The sequence below is a fragment of the Anser cygnoides genome, chromosome 16 (assembly GCF_040182565.1).
Source record: "Anser cygnoides isolate HZ-2024a breed goose chromosome 16, Taihu_goose_T2T_genome, whole genome shotgun sequence".
NCBI classification, from domain to species: Eukaryota; Metazoa; Chordata; class Aves; order Anseriformes; family Anatidae; genus Anser; species Anser cygnoides.
The window spans coordinates 13,062,625-13,079,307 of record NC_089888.1 but is presented as its reverse complement, the minus strand read 5'-3'; the positions used below and the strand labels follow the sequence as shown (position 1 = coordinate 13,079,307).

General features: G+C 52.3%; 1 protein-coding gene across 2 annotated transcripts in view; it reads right to left on the bottom strand.

The window, feature by feature from the left end:
* PPP1R16B (protein phosphatase 1 regulatory subunit 16B) overlaps window positions 1-527 on the bottom strand; it is a 55,741-nt gene extending 55,214 nt beyond the window's left edge. Inside the window, exon 1 of one of the 2 annotated variants that reach the window (XM_013192958.3) lies at window positions 422-527. The gene's annotated coding sequence lies outside the window, so the exon portion shown is untranslated. Of the gene's footprint in view, window positions 1-58; window positions 209-421 lie in introns of those variants that run through there. The other variant, XM_048049114.2, reaches the window with a different exon arrangement.
* Window positions 528-16,683: the final 16,156 nt, after the last annotated feature.

Sequence of the window (16,683 nt, the reverse complement as noted above, 5' to 3'; positions counted from 1 at the left end):
CGGAGCCCCCCCGCCTCCCAAGACGTCCCCTCTCCGTGCCGGCTGCCCCGCCACTCACCCGATGCGCAGCGGGGCCCGGCCGCCGAGCTCCCAGCGCCCCGGCTCCGGCTCCTCCGGCGGCGGCTGCTGCGGCTGCTGCTCCGCCCCGAGGTGGGGCCGCGGCTTTCGGAGGCGCGGCCGCGGAGCTGGAGGAGGCGGGGGGGGGGCCGTCGGGCCCTGCAGGTGGCCGCCGGAGCATCCTTAGCACCAGCCCCTCTCGCAGCATCCTCCGCACCGGCCCCTCTCGCAGCATCCCCCCCGGGGACGCAGCAGCGTCCCCGGGGGGGATGCTGCGGGAGGGGCCGGTGCGAGCGTTTGGCTGCGAGATCGCGTGCACAGGTAATAAATTTAATTAAAAAATGGAAATCTGCATCTCCGTCACCTTTCTGTCGCAGCCACCCGTCGTGGTGAGGCTGCTGGATGGGGCTCCGGGTACGGGCTGGGCTCGCGCGCACGCCGCTGCCTGAGCCGGAGTTGGAAGGTCTGGAGAGGAAATCCGGGTGAGCGGCCGTGCTGCCCTTTATTTTCAGCATAAACAGCCCAGGCTGGTGGCAGGTTCCTGTTTGTCACGGAGCGGCGGTGTTACAAACGGGGGAGGGAGTGGGGGCTCTCTCGGGGTGCGTTTTTAGGGGAAACTACGAGCCGGCCCTCAACGCCACGCCAGGTTCACGTCAAGCTTGCAAAACACGGCGGTGCCGAAACCAAACGGCGCGCCCGAAGCATGCCTCATGCCCATTTCACAGGCCGACAAAGCGAGGCAGATAAGAGGCTTTGCCCGGAGCCCAAACCAGTCACCGGGCCTGGGAGCGCAGCCAGGAAGCTCCGGGGAGCTCCCGCTCACCCTGCAGGGCTGGGGAGCACCGCCGAGGGGATGCTTCACGCTGCTGTCAGATCCTGCCTCCGCACATTTTCCAGGGTGAGATAGGTTTCGGTAGGTTTGGAGGATTAATCACCAGCCGCCCCGTTTCCTTTTGGGAAAAGGCCTCCACACAGGCGCCGGATAAGAGCAACGGGGAGGCAGCTCTGACCTTTGAGCTGTGGGATTTCCTTAAAACGTTCTAGCTCTACGAATAGCTATCGGTTTGGGTCACAAATCGCTCCTCTGAACGGGACAATGTGGGGGGAAGCGCTGAGGGATAACAAAGCTGGATCTTTGCAGTTGTACCTGGGTGCGAAAGGGCATCCATAGCATGAAAGTCTTTAAGGTGGGAGTCTCCTCCGGTGTGTCTCAGGCCATCTGTCCAGAACTCACGTACTCCTGCTGCAGCACAGCAGAAATGGGTTTCAAGAGTCACCAAGTGCCTTAGCTGTACAAACTTGTCTTACCGATGGATTTATAAATGATCAGGTCTGGAAAACAAAGCTGATGAGAAGGAATTACAGCCATGTCCTCCTCCTGACTGGATCCATGAAGGTGGGGGTTGGGGATGGAAGAAATGGGAAAAAGTTCAGCCAAGGTAAAGGTTAGTTACGGATCTGGGGCCAGACTCAGATCCTCACCAGCCAGAGGCCTCGGCGGCCCTGAGGCTCCTGGGGAGGCTCTTCAAACCCGGCAGCTGCAGCCCTAGCCCAGGGCGCAGGAGAGCCGAGCGACTTAGGATCGTCCTCTGAAGTCCATAATTTAGTTTGTTTATTGAAGAAGTGCTATAAGCACAGCTGCTTTCTGAGGCACGTATGGTAATGAGGGGGGGGAAATCATATAAATAAACTGGCTTGGTGCCAGAGCAGTGAGTCAGCACGGGGAGCTGAAATGCATCCTAACAGTTACAGGATCAAAAAAAATAAGGCTCGCTTTCTGTTCAGGCTGGGGTATGAGCACTGCAAGCAGGACAAGAAGCCAGCTCCCACGTCCGCAGGCCCTCGCGGTGCCCAGAGCCCAGCCATGGAGAAGGTGGAGAGCTTCAGGGCTGAGGGAGGACCCGCAGGCATCTATCTGCGTGTCCTCCTCCGTGCTGGCAGATCAAAGCTCTCGATTCAGTTGCCAACTCAAAGATTTGGAGATAGAATAGAAATAGAGCTTGTTTGTTTTCTAATGCAGTCAAAATCCCCTGGGTCAGGTTTTCATGGTTTTCTTTGGTAAAAATTATTAAAAAGATAATAAAAATAAAACAAAAAGAATGCAAAGATTTAGGTTTAAACAAAAACAAAAAAGCTATTTCAAAACTAAAGTTCCATGAAAAGCACTCCTAAAGCATCCAGCGTGTTCAAAGACCCAGTTCCTAGCATCTCTTTCCTCATCCAGACTTCAATCCCATTTCACGGCTAGTTTTGGTCCCTCGGGTTCCTTTCTTTGTTAAGTTCACTCTTTGCTGGAAAGATTTCACCTAGGTCTGAGGAGAAGATTTTTCTCTCGTGTTTTCCCAACATGCAAGTTACTCAGCGGGCAGACCAGGCGCTGACAACCAACCGAGTCTTCCAGAGAAAAAAAAAAGTGGGAAGCTGCAGCGATTGCGGCAGCTCGCGCGCACAGAAGGAGCTGCCAGTCTTGTGCTGGGGATAAAAACGCAGAAGCGAGGGGATGGCAGAAACCAAGCCCCTGCTCTTCACGTGTGCAGGGCTCGTGTGCTTCCCATCGCTGCATCGTACTGCGTGGGGACCGCTCATCTCAGCAGGGACCAGCCCAGCACGGGCAGGCTCCAGCACCAGCTGAGCGCCCTGGGAGCCGCGCAGGTCACCCCAGGCACCGGCTGAACCCACTGCCTTGTCTTCCCTCTCCTCTTTATTTCATGCTTCCAAAGATTTCTTTTCAAGGTCTCATGATGTACGTTCTTCCAGCTGATGGTAAGAGTTTGTTTTTTTTAAAAAGGCCTCAAATGGCCCCAAGCAGCCCCTGTCTGTGCTGAAACCTGCCCCGAACAAGCACAAGCCCCTGCGAAGCACGGGAGCAGTCCAGGCTCCGGTGTCTGCTCTGCTGGGCAAGGCTCACGGGAGACATTTGGCAGCACCACCGGGGCTGGGGGAAGAAGCGAGCCATGAGATAAGAAATGAAGGCCAAGGCTGGTCATGGCAATGGGCTGCTTCGAGCGCTGGGGCTGGCCCAGGGCAAGAGGCAAAGTGAGCTGGGCAGGGGCACAGAGGGTGTTGAAGAGATGGGGACAGAAAAGGAGGGTGAAGTGGGAAATCTTGCAGGTTTAACGATGAGGATAAGAGGCTCTGAACACAGATGGTGGGAGGAAATGAGCAGTGCAAGGGGAGCTGTGGGGTGGTGGAAGGGGAGGAGCGACCCAGCTGTGGGGCCTGGCTTGTTGAGAAGGAAGCTGCCAGGGACAAGACAAGGAAAGGGGGTGAGATGGGGCTGAGACGGGTGCTGCCGTGGTGAGACCGCAGCTCAGAGAAGGGTGCTGCAGCACGAGCACTGACATTGATAATTCTCTGGGAAAAATAAACTCATTCAAGGGCTTGGGAAGTGCTGAAGTTCTGGGAAGGCTCTCAGCGTCTTGCAGAGGGTTACACGGCATAACCAGGGTGCGGCTGGAAAAGGAGAGCTGGGGGAAGGAAATCAGCAGAGAGGAGGCAGGAGGGCACCCTCCTGGGAAAGCTGAAAGTGGAAGCAGAAATGTGGGATTAAAGAGACAGAGGGGCAGATCGGCTGCCTGGCACCCGTTCCTCCTCCTGCCTGTGGGCACAGAGGCCAGCTCACCACGGGTAACGCGTTTCACACCAGCTCCAGCAGCACCACCAGCCCAAAGCAACACAGCGTTAACATCCAGGACTTCCCCAGGGGAAGGACCATTTGTAGGCACAAAAACAGGAGTAGGCTTAGAGCAAACCCCTCCAAAAGCTGCAGAGAGCTGGGGCCAGGCTGACCTGTGTACGTACTGCAGGAGTTCACACCCTTGGCAAGAAAGAAATATTTCAGACCGCTGGGCAAAGATCCATGGCCTGCAGGGTTCCTGGTTAAAGTCCCTGTGGTCAGGAGCTGGCCACCTGCCCGGTGCCGAGTGCGAAGCTGAGTTCTCCTTTCTGTCACCATCCTCCTCTCCACCCTCGGGTGCCTCGCTGGGGGCAGGCCGGGCAGTGCCTGGGGAGGGGCACCGGCTGCTCAGCTCTCGGTGCAGGGCTGCTGAGCGCCCAGCACTGTGCCAGCACACTGACACGTGGGGCTGGTTTCCACCTCCCAACGCTGCACCAAAGTCGAGTCCACCTCAAGCACCAGCCCTCAGCAATAGTGGCTTTAATCCCCTAATTAATCCCTACGTCTTTGCTGATGCCCAAGTCCCCTGTGCAGCCTCTGTCCTGCACGGGGCAAGTGCTGTCCCAGGCGGTTTCTGGGGGAAGCCCACCTGGGGACAACACCGCTGTGGTTTTCTTCTGCCTCCAGTTTGGTTTGTGGGCTGAAAACCTTTTATGCTATCACAGCTCTGCATCTTACTCCTCTCCTCCAATCCCCGAACTGCAGTTAACGCCTGTTACTTACCTTCTTCACAGCAGGGTGGGAAGATTAATTAGAAAGATTGTCTCAAGGTGCAAATTTTGCACCTGGCTGGAAATTTTGAAGGTCAGAAGTAAGCTGGTTTAACCCAGTGTTTGCGAGCCTCCGAGAAACTCTGATGGAAAGACTTTAAGGGCCAGACACAACTTAGAGTCAAGACTTAAGGGCATGGCACACTTCTGGTGCTGCAAACTCACTGTGCTAACATCAGCACAGGTGCTGCCATTGGGGAATTTAAAATGACAGCTCAAAGCCACCCTCCTGGGCCAAAAGGGTTTTGAATCAGAAGCAAGAGCTTCTGGCTACCTGAAAACAGACACCTCCGGGCAGCCCAAGGGTCAGTGCTGAAGAGTTTTGGTATGAGAAGCTGGTCAAAGCGAGACACTCCCAAAGCATCTGGATGCTAGACCTTATTGAAGGGTGGCTTAGCTTTTATATAACAATGTTATTTTATTTTCAGCTACGCCCACTCCCCTCCTCTAACTGAAATAAGGCATTGCCCCAGGTAACGGCCTTGAATTTTAGAGAAAGCAAAGATTAGCATGGAAAGCCAGCAGAGAAGTGGCTCCATCCATGCCCTGTAAAGAGCAGAGCCTGCCCCACAGGAGCGAGGTGGGAGCCACCAGGAGGCTGCAGCACAGCCCCTACCCTTCCACTTTCTTCTAGGCCGATGGCTCAGGCTGGATCGGGACTTGTCCTCAGAGGCAAGCAGGTTAGACACAGCAGTCGTGCCCATAATTTGCTTTGATATTTTCTACCCTACCAGTCCCATTAAAAGCCCTTCTACCTTCATCTGGACACCTATCGATTGGCAATTTATTAAATTATCTCCGTGCAGTGCACTTGAAACTCATCAGTGCTTTGTTCTCATCCGCAAGCTTTCTCCCCAGAATAAGCAAATATTGTCCGATAAGCTGGTTTGCACAGCGCGCGGAGTGTTTAGCCATAAAATCCCCCGTGGCATTCAGGTATTTAACAAGCTGAAGTGTTTAAGGGTGTGTCTGACGTTTGTTTAATATACAATTATTTAATGTATTCTTGAATCCAATCTGAGAGAAACTTGGCCTCGCAACCTTTGGGAACAGAAAAAAAAGTGAAGGGGGTTCCTGAATCCCAACCCCAAGCCCTTGGATATTGTGGGCATTTTTGTCCTGGAAGCCCTCAGATGAAGCAGCCCTGCCATGTCCCCATGTGCCGTTTGAGGAGCTTCACCTTCCAGGTGCCAGGTGAGGCTTTTCCATGGAGCTGTCTCTGCTGCCAGGGCTCTGGTGCCACACTCAGGTCCCTCTCCTCTCCCGAGAGCATCCCCACGCTGCTCTCGCCCTGGAGCAGAACCCCTGAAGGAGATTTCCTCCGGACTTCGAGCCCGTCCTTACATCAAGGCGCTGACGGCTCTGCCCGGCCGATCTGGCTCAGACACTCAGAGCTCATCAGATCCTGACCACAGGAGAGGAGCCCACAGAGAATTTCAGCGCTGCAGCCCCCACTCAGACCCAAGCAGCCCTCACCAGCCCGCCAGGAAACAGAGATGCCACAGGCCATGCATCTTTAATGCTGCTGCTCAGTGGAGCACACATCTGATAGCCGGAGGCATAAAAGCCTCGCCAGGAGCAGGCGTGTCAGAAGTCTTTGTCCATCTTTTAGGGCCAGATCTGGTTTCTGCAGTTAATGAAAGTCACCCCATTAGTTTTCGCAGGATTTGAATCAGGGCCTGAGCAGCTGCATGCAAGAGAGCTACAGCCAGGACATAACGCTGCAAGAAACAGGGAGCAGGTCACAGGGATGTAGATGCCTGCTCCATGCTTATGGCTTTCTTTTCCCTAAAAACAGTGGCCTTACCACTCAGGTGCACTGACAGTTTTACATAAGCAGCAAAAAGCCAGTACGTGGATGGCTGTTGCAACACAAGAGGCACTCCTGCCACCAGCTCTGGGTTTATTCTGCAGCAGCCCAGACTTTCCCCGCTTTCACTGAGCTTTCAGCAAAAGCAGAAAGCTATCTCCTTTCTCACTGCATTCAGCAATCAGCCTAGATATGGCTCTACAACTACTACAGGTTTTTTTTTCCCCCTTAATTGTTTCCATATGTAATCCAGTTAACTAGGTTTGTTACTGATATAGAAGAAAGGAAAGGCCATCTTTTCATTCAGATTCCAATGGGTAAACAAAGCCCAAAGACAGCTGTGACAAGAAAAGTGCTAATGACAACATACACCACACTATAGTAGTTGCAATAAGAAAAAATCGTTTCTAATCAATACTAATTGGAAGTTTCCTGCTTTGAGAGCTTGTTAAGCATCTGTCTCCCCCTTGTACCAGCTAGTCTGATAGCAGACAAGACTCTCCTGCTGTTTGCCAAATTCATCCTTCTGTCTAAGCATATTTCACAAGAAAGATAAATACCAAAAGGAAAAAAAAAAAGAGCAAGATGATGGCTCTTTCTCAGGTGAGGTTGTTCACATATCCCTCATTTTCATAAGACAAAGACCTCTTACTCTTGAGTTCTAATCAGGAGACTTGCTGAATAACCTGGAAGGGCTTCACATGTTCACTGACATGCTGCATCTCCTCTTCCCTGCAGGGAACTACCACTGCTCGGCTAACAATGATGGGGTTTAATCGTGCAGTTATCCAGCTGCTATAAAGGTGACCGCACACATGAGAACTCGCACCACCAGGGTGGAATTTATGTAACCTAAGTGGCAGAGGCTCATTTTTGATAAGTATCTGCAACATATGAACGCCTATTTCATTCTGAAAGCATTAGAGGTGTTGACTCATTAGCAAGGAGATGAACAGAGGTACTGAACTGTTCAGCTTCCCAGGAAAATATGAGGGCAGAAGGGAAGTCAGCCTTACAGAGATACAAAAGACTTTGGGTAAGTTATCACAAAGCACGTGAGAGGCTTCTGAATTTTGATAACTGCTTTGCATTTAAGTTCTCTTTTTATTTTAATTCCACCCACAGACAAAAGAATAAAAGCCCAGTTTTAGAAACAAGTCACCCCCTAAACTCCCAGTGCAGAATCCTAACCAAGTCACCGGTGTAATGACTCAGTGCACAGTGCCAGCAGGACTTCAGCTGGAGATGTGCAGCACTGAGCACAGCCCTGAAGGCAAGGGGGTGTCTTGCCACCCCCTGCAAGCCTGACCAAACCACACAACCAGGGTTTTTAACAGGGATTGTTCTGGAAAGGCAGACTAGGAGGGGAATTTACAATGCTTAACCTGAGCGGTCTTAATTTCTCAAGGAGTCACAATGTTTTCATATTACCACACTCGAGAAATATAAAACTGCAGCTTCTCCACATAGAGGGGGTTTAGGAAGACTTTGGCACTCCTGCCTCTCCCACTAACTTACAGCAGGCCGTAAAGTACACACGGAGCTCCTCCATCTGTTAAGATGCTTTGACATCAGCGTTTAATTATTTCCAAGGGGGTTCTTGCAGGACCTGAAGCCTGAGACATTGGTCTGCCTCATGCCGATAGACCTCTACATCCAGCTTGGACAAAGGCTCTCAAAAAAAAAAAAATACAGCCCCTCAAGCTCCCAAATTGTAGCGATTAAGCTACCTAGCTCTTCCTCAGAAGCCCTTGCTCAGCATTTCAGGGCTGTAACAGAGAACAAAATAGTACAGCTAAGCTTCTTTGGTAAGGATCTTAAATTTTCTTGGTAATGGTGTTTTAGAGGCATATGGAAAGGTCGAAAGGCATCAGCGAAGCCACCAGAAATATGTAAGTCTGGCAGCTGTAGCAAGTGCTCTCAGTAGAAGTGATTTTCTTTGCCATGCCTTAAATCACACTCCAAGAAAAAGCAATGATACGTGGGCTAGGGGAATCTTATGTTAAAATACTGGTACCTTCTATCAACCCCATCCCTGAGCATAAAGTCATCCCCGTAAGCACCAGGACTGTGGTGGGAGGTGTGCTGCTATCCATTAGGAGGTATAGCAAGGGGTATGGGAGAACGCCTGCCATTTCTTTTCACTAATTCCAGCAGGCAGCTCTTGGCTCCCATTCTGAAGATGAAAAGTGGAGTTAATGAGACAAAAACACAGAGCAGCACTGAATGAGAAATGCCAGCGCTGTTTCCTCCAGCTATCACGCATCGATGGCACTGTGGCCTGAGGGAGGCCTCAGTTGGGAGACCCAACACAGAGACAAACAAGAGCTCTTGCCAATGTTACAACAAGAAAGGCAGAAGGTGCCTGGAGGTGCAGGAGCAGCGCAGTGACCAGGCCGAGAGCTCAGGTGAGGACCCACTAGCAGTACATAGCCCCTGGGACACAGCCTTATTTATACCCTGATCATTTCAACCCTGTGCTCCAGGAAACCTGTTTGCTGTGAATTTAAAAACAGCCCAGAAGTCCCCCCTTCAAGGCTCTAAGTGCTCCAGCACTGCACAGAGCAGTAACAAAGTCTCAGCAGCCTTACCTCCTCAACAACTCAGGCTACACCTCTCCGTCTCTTCTTTCCCGTGAGTGTCGTTTGCTTTCAATCCTTTCAAAGTCCAAAGCCTTTCTATACTGTGCTGAGAAGGTCACCAAACCAGATTTGTAATTTGAAGTGCTAGCCCTTTCTGTGCCTGTTCATCCAGGGTCAGGGCACGCTCCACGTCCTGGGACCAGAGTGGGGCACCTTAAGCCTCTGACAAGATGCCTCGCTCTCAGTGCGAGTGTCATCAAAAATGCTCACAGCCAGACGCATCCGTGTAGATCAAGCCAGCGTCCAAACCACAGGTCAATGCCAGCAGAAGGAAAAAAAAAAAATAAAAGCTTGAATAGTTCATTTGTGTCCTCTCCAGCATCACCCTTCACGTGCACTCATGCAAGACGACAGCCCCTTTCCTCTGGCAGCATCCACAGGGCCAACATGGCCGCTGCCAGGCTGGAGCTCAGCCAGGCCCCACGGGTCCATGGAGCCAAGGGCTCGCTCCTCGGGGCTCGCTCACACTTGACTGAGCTCCTCCAGCCCCAGCACCCTGCCCCAGCACAGCACTCGCAGAATGGGCCCGGGCCAGCCTGCGCCGCCTGGCACCAGCCCTCGACCAGCCACACACTACTGGTGGGGACGTTCATTGTGGGCAGGCCCACCCGGCCTCAGAGCTGCTGTCTGTACTGCCACAGACGTGTCAAAGCACAGGAGGAGAAAGCAGGGCTGCAGCAGCTTTTTGGCTTTTCTTCCCTCGATCGTCCCTGACCACCCCCAGCATTCAGCCCAGACCCACACAGCTACACCGCAGCAGGGTTCACAGGGCAAAAGTTAACAACAACAGCACTGGGAAAAGCACTGCAATTTTTTTTTAATTACCTAATGTGAGCCTCTTCCAAGCAAGGCAGAGGGAAGCTGCAGCCACAAGAACCCCACAGCTCTGTGAGGCCAGAGACTGGGGACACTGCTTGGCAAAAATACCTTCTGAGCCCCACACTGTGGCAGCTGCTGGTCCCACAAGGCTCAGCCTGAGCAAAGAACCAGTGCAGGAGTTTAACAGGAGCAAGAGCACCCGTTAGCACACAGCTGGGCAGTACATCACACAGCAACCCCAGCACAGAAGGAAAGCAGCACCTGACAAACAGGACCCACAGCATCCCACGTGCAGTAGCCCACCTCCTACACTCACCTCCCTAGAAGCAGACTTCAGCAAGTGAAAGCCAACAGACGCAGAGCTTCTGGAACCCCGGAGATCAGCACCAAACCCCTATAAAGTAATACACATCACCTACCACAAGCCCCCAGCACACACGCACACCCCTTTTCCCCACCTAAAACTCCCCTCCTGCTCACCACCCCCAGGCCACGTGCAGCCAGGCAGAGCTGGGCAGCATCTCCTTCACTCTGCAAGGATTAGGGATGCTCCAATCAAGCTGACCATCTAATTACTGTCGTTACGAAGCAAGGTGGAGGGTTGAGTGGTTCCTGCTGCCTTGCTCAATTGCAGGTGATTAGTTAAGTTGTAGGATTTCCCCCCCCCCTCCTTCTTCTGTGGAAAATTCAATTTGCCTTAAGGCAGCGTCAAGAGCTGATACTGACCTAATCCCTCAGCAGCCCAGGCCTGACCTGCTGCAAATTTCTGTGTCTATCAATAGTGCAAAACCACATTCCTCTCCTGAACAATACAATGGCACAAGGATCCACTTACCTTCAAGCCCTGCTTAAAACCTGTGTTGCAGAGCACTTTATATAATCATGAATCAAAAGTCAAATCCATGTGAACCAGCAGGTGAAAATGCATTTTGCTTGTTTGGCAAGCCCTAAAAAGCATTGTTAAATATTTTCTACAGTCCTTTCTTTAAAGGCTTACAGTTTTTCCTTCTCCTCCCTTCCCTGCTATGGGCTTAAATCCTTCCTGCTCAGCAAACATTAATTTTCCTTTGTCCCAAAGCGCTAAAATTGACATCTCTGTTACTCCTACCTCCTCACTTCCCCATACAACTAATTGACCATTACTGCTAATAATGTCAGCAGAGATCTGGGAGGGATGCTTGGTGTTGAAGTACTACTAAGGGAGTACTGCAGGCAAAAGTAAGTGCGTGTTTCTCCTTTCAGCCCTGCAGAATCAGCTAGCTGAAGTACACTCTCCTCCCCCTGCATTCAGAAGTTTAAACAAATAATTTGGAGGTCAAGTTCGAGATCACAAGTTATTTCAACACCCTCTTGATGACTCCCTGCTCAGCTGTATCCTCCCAAGGGTGAAATGTGAGTGTAAGAGCGGCCTTTTCCCCTGGCTGGGCTGATAAAGGGGTATCGCTGTGGGTAGAGGGAACGGGTGTGAGTGTATTTACTTTGCACCAAAACCTGGGGATTGTGGCTGTGCCCTGAGGCAGACCAGCAATCTGAGGACAAGGCTGCAGCACACGGCGTTGGAGTGCAGGTGAAGCAAGCTCCAGTCACCTAGCTCTGCTCCTGCTGAAGCCATCAGCGCTGAACTGCCTTCACGAGAAGATAAAGCTTCCAGGCTGAAGGGCTGGACGGGACAGCAGAGGACGTGCTGCACAGGAGATAGCGGGGTGCCTACCAGGGATGCTGGCATGTCGAACCTTGTGGGATGCATCAGAGCACTGCAGGGATGGGCACAGCACTGGTGCCTGCTGCGGTTGCTTCACCCTGGGGCATGGAGGATGCCCCTGTGCTGTAGGGGTGTGCATTACAAAGGTGCAGCAGCATGCCCTGACAGCACAGGGGGCCACACCGCCACGCTCGGTGCTGACGTGCACGTACCTGGAGGCACGTGGAAACGTCTCCCTGCATGCAGGCTCGCAGGTTTCACAAGCACCCGCTGAAACAGTGCAGGTGCATCAGCTATGAGCTATTCCGAAACCAAGCCTCCACGCTGATTCAAAGCTTGGCAGAGCAGGGCTGAGTTAAAAGCCAGGTACTGCGGTCACAGCAGGAAGCAGGGGCTGGGCAGCACAAGCCCATGAGCAGCATGACCCCGCTCAGCCCCCGCTGTCAGACACTGTCCCTAGGGGCTGGATAGGACAGCAGGGTGGTTGGTATTCCTGCATGCATTTGCTGCTTCCAGAAAATGGCTGATAGACATACTTTAGGCTAAAATGGGAGACAGAAATGAAAAAATTAGGATTTCCAGAGAGCTCTTTTCACTCTGGGTATGCCATGGGATGGCGCTGGGAGGAGGAAAAGGGACGGCTCCATAGGATGTCTCACTGTGCCCTGACCACGGCTGGGAAAGGGGAGAACAGAGGAAGGGTCACCGAGATTCGCTCCCCATCTCTGAAGCAAAGCACTTTGCATATTTTGTCCTGCTTCAGTCCTATCTACTAACAGCTTGAACTTCTTTTTCCAAAAGCTAAATTATTAAAAAATCTTTCAGTTTAGTCCTGTGAGGAAGCTCTCTTTTCTCTGGAGAGATTATTCTATCTTTATGCTCGGTAGGGAAGAAACTTAAACATGATCATATTAATTATGGCTCCTCATTTAACATAAAGCTATAATCAAATGACTTATACGTCTAAACAGTTGTGGCAGTGGTATTAAGAAATTATGGCATTAAAGGCTTACACTTACATTCAAAATGTTCAAATTATACATCTCAGAAGAAGCTGATGCCACATTTACAGAATTACAAGCTTTTTATTTTCAAGTAGAAACACGAATCTGAAGGAGCAAAACACTTTCAAAATAAACATTTTCAACTTAATTTCAAGAAAGTCCTTAGGATGTCAATGAAACAAAACTAGATTTTTTTTTTTTTTTTTGCCTAGATTTGAAACACAGCACCTTCTTTGAAAAGAAAGGGACACCCTGGCAAAAACCTGCTGAGGACACGAAGTGTGCAGAGCAGGAACTACCAAAATCGTCACTTTTGGCAGGACTTCATTCGCTCAGCTTCTACCAGCCTGACGGGGACTTCTGGTGTCTGTGGCCCCAGAGGAGCCGGCCTCAGGTCCGAAGAATGACTTCCTGAGCCAGAAAACCCTGGAGCACTTCTGTCCACATTTCAGGAAAGGACTTCCTTCAATTCAGGGGCTGGGGCAGCTCAAACACCCTCCTACAAAGAATAAAAATAGAAAGCAGTCAGCCTGTCTTCTGCTGAGAACAAGGCCTGGGAGGGTCTTTCTGTGGAAAATACTGAAATCAGAACAGTGGGATTTTGTGGGGGTTATTGTTGTGCTAGTTCTTTGTGCGTGGGTGGTTTTGTGGGGGGTATTTTTTTTTTTTCTTTCTTAATCTCCACTTCTTGCAGCATAGAGACAGTCGCGTTTGACCCAGCTCTGCTTCCCACAGGGCCCTGCATCAGCGCTGCCGATGGGCCGTGCAGCTGGGTATGGGAGAGAGCTGAAAGCCAGAGGTCTGCTGGTTATAGGGACAGCACACCGATCACCCCACAGCTGACACGGGGACAGCACACCGAGCCGTCCCACAAAGCCCGCGGCTGGCAGCAAAACCTGCTCTGACCCCACCTCTCAGGTGGCTGCCTTTGATACCCTTAAAAAACGCACGTTCCTGAGGGCTGGCTCCTGCTGCGATGGGGTTTGTTTGCAGAATCTGCCATTCATAGCTCATTGAATTTGCAATCAAAGACCCATTTCAGGCCTGCGTAAGGCACACAGCACAACCAGGGCTTGCATTTGTATTTCAGATCCCAGCACGCAAAATAGCTGAGGAGATTGAAGGGTGATATAATACTGTAAGTGCGTTTTGAGTTGTGTAAACACACTTCAGGGTTTTACAGCTCCTGGGAATTGCCTTGTCTGGTGCCTGGAGAATCTGTTGTGTTGCGAACAAACAGCATTCACTGGGGACTTTAAAGTGCACTTGAGAGAAGGGGTTGAGAGGCAGTAATCATGAACGTGAGCTGTCTCCTCCAGGTTTGAGCATTGTCCCCAGGCCATCATGGACAGCAGGATGGTGGGGACAGGGGCCTGGACACAGCCCAGAGAGATGACGGGGGGTGGGCATCTCCCGACGCCTGCGGCTGTGGATTCCACGTGGTGGACATCTCCCGCCTGCTGCAGGTGCGACTCGGCAGCTTGAACACAGCACAGAAGCTCTGCAACGTCTTAGTTCTTTTATTCATAGAAAAACACCACAAATTCCCATAAAAGCCAGCTGCTTCTTTGCGTCTTACCTCTCCACCTGCTGGCAGTGCAGTGCTGTTGGCTGCTCCCTCCTGAGCTCAAGCTCTGGCCATGCCCGCTGCTCCCCAGGCAAGCTGTGGTTGCAGGGAAGGGCAGGTGCCACAAGTCATCACCCTGGGGACAGCCCCTAGTAGCACACAACTGTCTTCCCCGGGAGATGGAGAGACCCATCTCTGCGTGGTGCCACCATGGTGGCACCTTCTGCCAGGCTGGAGCGCGCCGTGGGCAGCCAGGCTCAGCTCTTCCTGGCGGGAGCTGGATATCAAAGGCCTGCTGCAAACAACATCAGCGAGTGCATAAACAAAGCCAAAAGAGAGGTCACAGCGGCTCCACAACAAGAAGCCACCGGCGCTTAACAAAGGATAAAAGCGAACCAGGAGCCCCCAGTTCCTTCCATCTGCGCCGCCCGAGGTGTCCGTGGCTGGGGAAATCAAAGCTTTCCTCCCCGTTGTTCCTTCCGCAGCCAGGACAGCCCGTGGCCCTCCGCCACTGCAGAGCTGGATGAAAGCAGGCCGGTGCCTTTGTGTCTGCTCCGCAGCTCCTGGCAGCACGAGGCTGCAGAAAAGCCCCTGTGCAGAGAAGGGGGCACGGACCGTGGCGTGGGGCTACCACAGCAGCATCTCAGTAGGCTCCGACATGTTCACCGCCCAGCTCATGGTGTCTCCGAAGCAGATGCTCATGGCAGCACGTGGTGCTGCTACTCCAAAACCCACACCCTTGCAGAGCTCTGTGGTTTGTGTTCCTCAGCCTGCCCTTTCCGACAGGTGGAAGAGGGCAGAGCCCTGTGGTGGTGATGCTCTTCTCCCTCAACATCTGCCGGGGTCCACCACCAGGTCCAGGCCGCAGCTTTATGTCTGTTAGGGTAAACTGACGGAGCCTGGAACAGAGCTGTTCTCCCTTGACAGCTTTTACGTTGCCTTGTCCATATGGAGAATTTGGCCAGATCGCAGCGACCGGCGGAAAAGCCAAGTGCCAACAGCCTCGGAGGGGCACACGTGTCCCCATCTCACAGTAGCCTGCCCTGCTCCAGCCACCAGCCCTGGAGCTCGCTCCAACACCACAGCACAAGCAGAAAGTCACAATCAAACGAGGAACTCGAAACTGTCAGCCATTACCAGCCAAAGCCAGGTCTGCCATGCAAGGACTATCTTTCATCTTTCAGGGAGATTTGTATCCTAAATGGGGCTTTTCATGAAAAATCCACTTAGTATTCCTCTAAAATTCCAGGAGGGTGAAATCCCCCACTCCCTCATCTCATTAAAGATGAAGGAATGCCAGGTATGTGGCAGGAATCTGGGGTGAGAGGAGGAGTGGGGTATATTTTAACCAAGCTGCAGCACGGAAAAAGAAATTACAGTGATCTAAGGACCGGGGTTTGGAACATTTCCCAGCGCTGAGCAGCAGTGCCAGCCAGGAGCATCCTGCTACAAGGCTTAACCCAGGGGACGTAAAACTGAGTTTCAAGATGACAGGAAAAAACCCAACCCTGCCACATTCAGAAACCAGAGCTGCTTTTCCTAATACTTGACAAGCTGTGCAAGGTATGCAAGCAGCTTACCAACAGCTCAAAGCCAGCGCTAGCAGATGGCATCTACCTGGTAACAGCCCTCCTGGCCTCCCATAAAAACCCGAGGCGGATCCCAGGGGCACGCTACTGTGGGTACATCTGAGGGAACAGCTGGGGACATTTTAAGGGTATTTTGCCTCCCGAGTGCTGGCAGCAGGTTATAAAATCAAGGAGTAAACCAAGTTATTTCTAGAGTTGTACGGAGGAGCCCTGCGAGTCCCTGCCAGCCCCCAGGGCAGGCCCAGTGGGCTGGTTCTCACCTGACGTGGCGGGGCTGCCGCTCGGACTGCAGAAACCAGTGTCAGTGAGTCAGGCTCGTGTTCCTTATTTATTACCCTTCTCCTTTGAAGAGAGCGAGAACACCCCAAAGAACAAAATCTCCACGTCAAACTCTTTAAGGGAAAGATGTGGCTGTCCAAAAACCGCTGTTACAGACTCGGCCTGGCCTCCCAGCCAGCCTCAGAAGAGGCAGCGAGCCCTCGGGCTCCCCTCTCTGTCAGGACAGCCTCCCCTGCGAGGTCTGGGAGCATGGGGCAGCTCGGAGGATTCAGCAGGAAGAGGTGCAGAAAGAGGGAGATACTTTAGAGAGGTGGGAAATCAGCCTCAGCCAACAGCCTCCGGCCCCTTCTGAGCACAGGGGCATTCAGGACCGCCCATACACAGCAGCCCCACGTGCCACCATGGCAGCTACGAGGCTTTCGGGGCTGCAGGTCACCAGCACCCTCCTGAATTTCTCCCACCCGGCGGTCCGTGAGGCTCCCTTGCCTAAGGAAGGCACCCAACACACCGCCGTCTTCCTGATGGCACTCAGAGGCCCAAACCTCATTGCTCCCAAGCAGTCTGATGCATTTTGAACCCTAAAACCTGAGCAATAGGGCTCTAGTGTAAAGGCCACCTGCTGTTACCCCAGTGCATGTCCTCTGAATGCAAGGAGCTCAGATGCTTTCCAAAGGTCTCTCTCTTCTCGAATATATGTGACCTAGGTTTGAATAAAGCCACGTTTTTTACCCAAATGTTGTAAAGCCCAGCCAGACTTGCCACAACTGG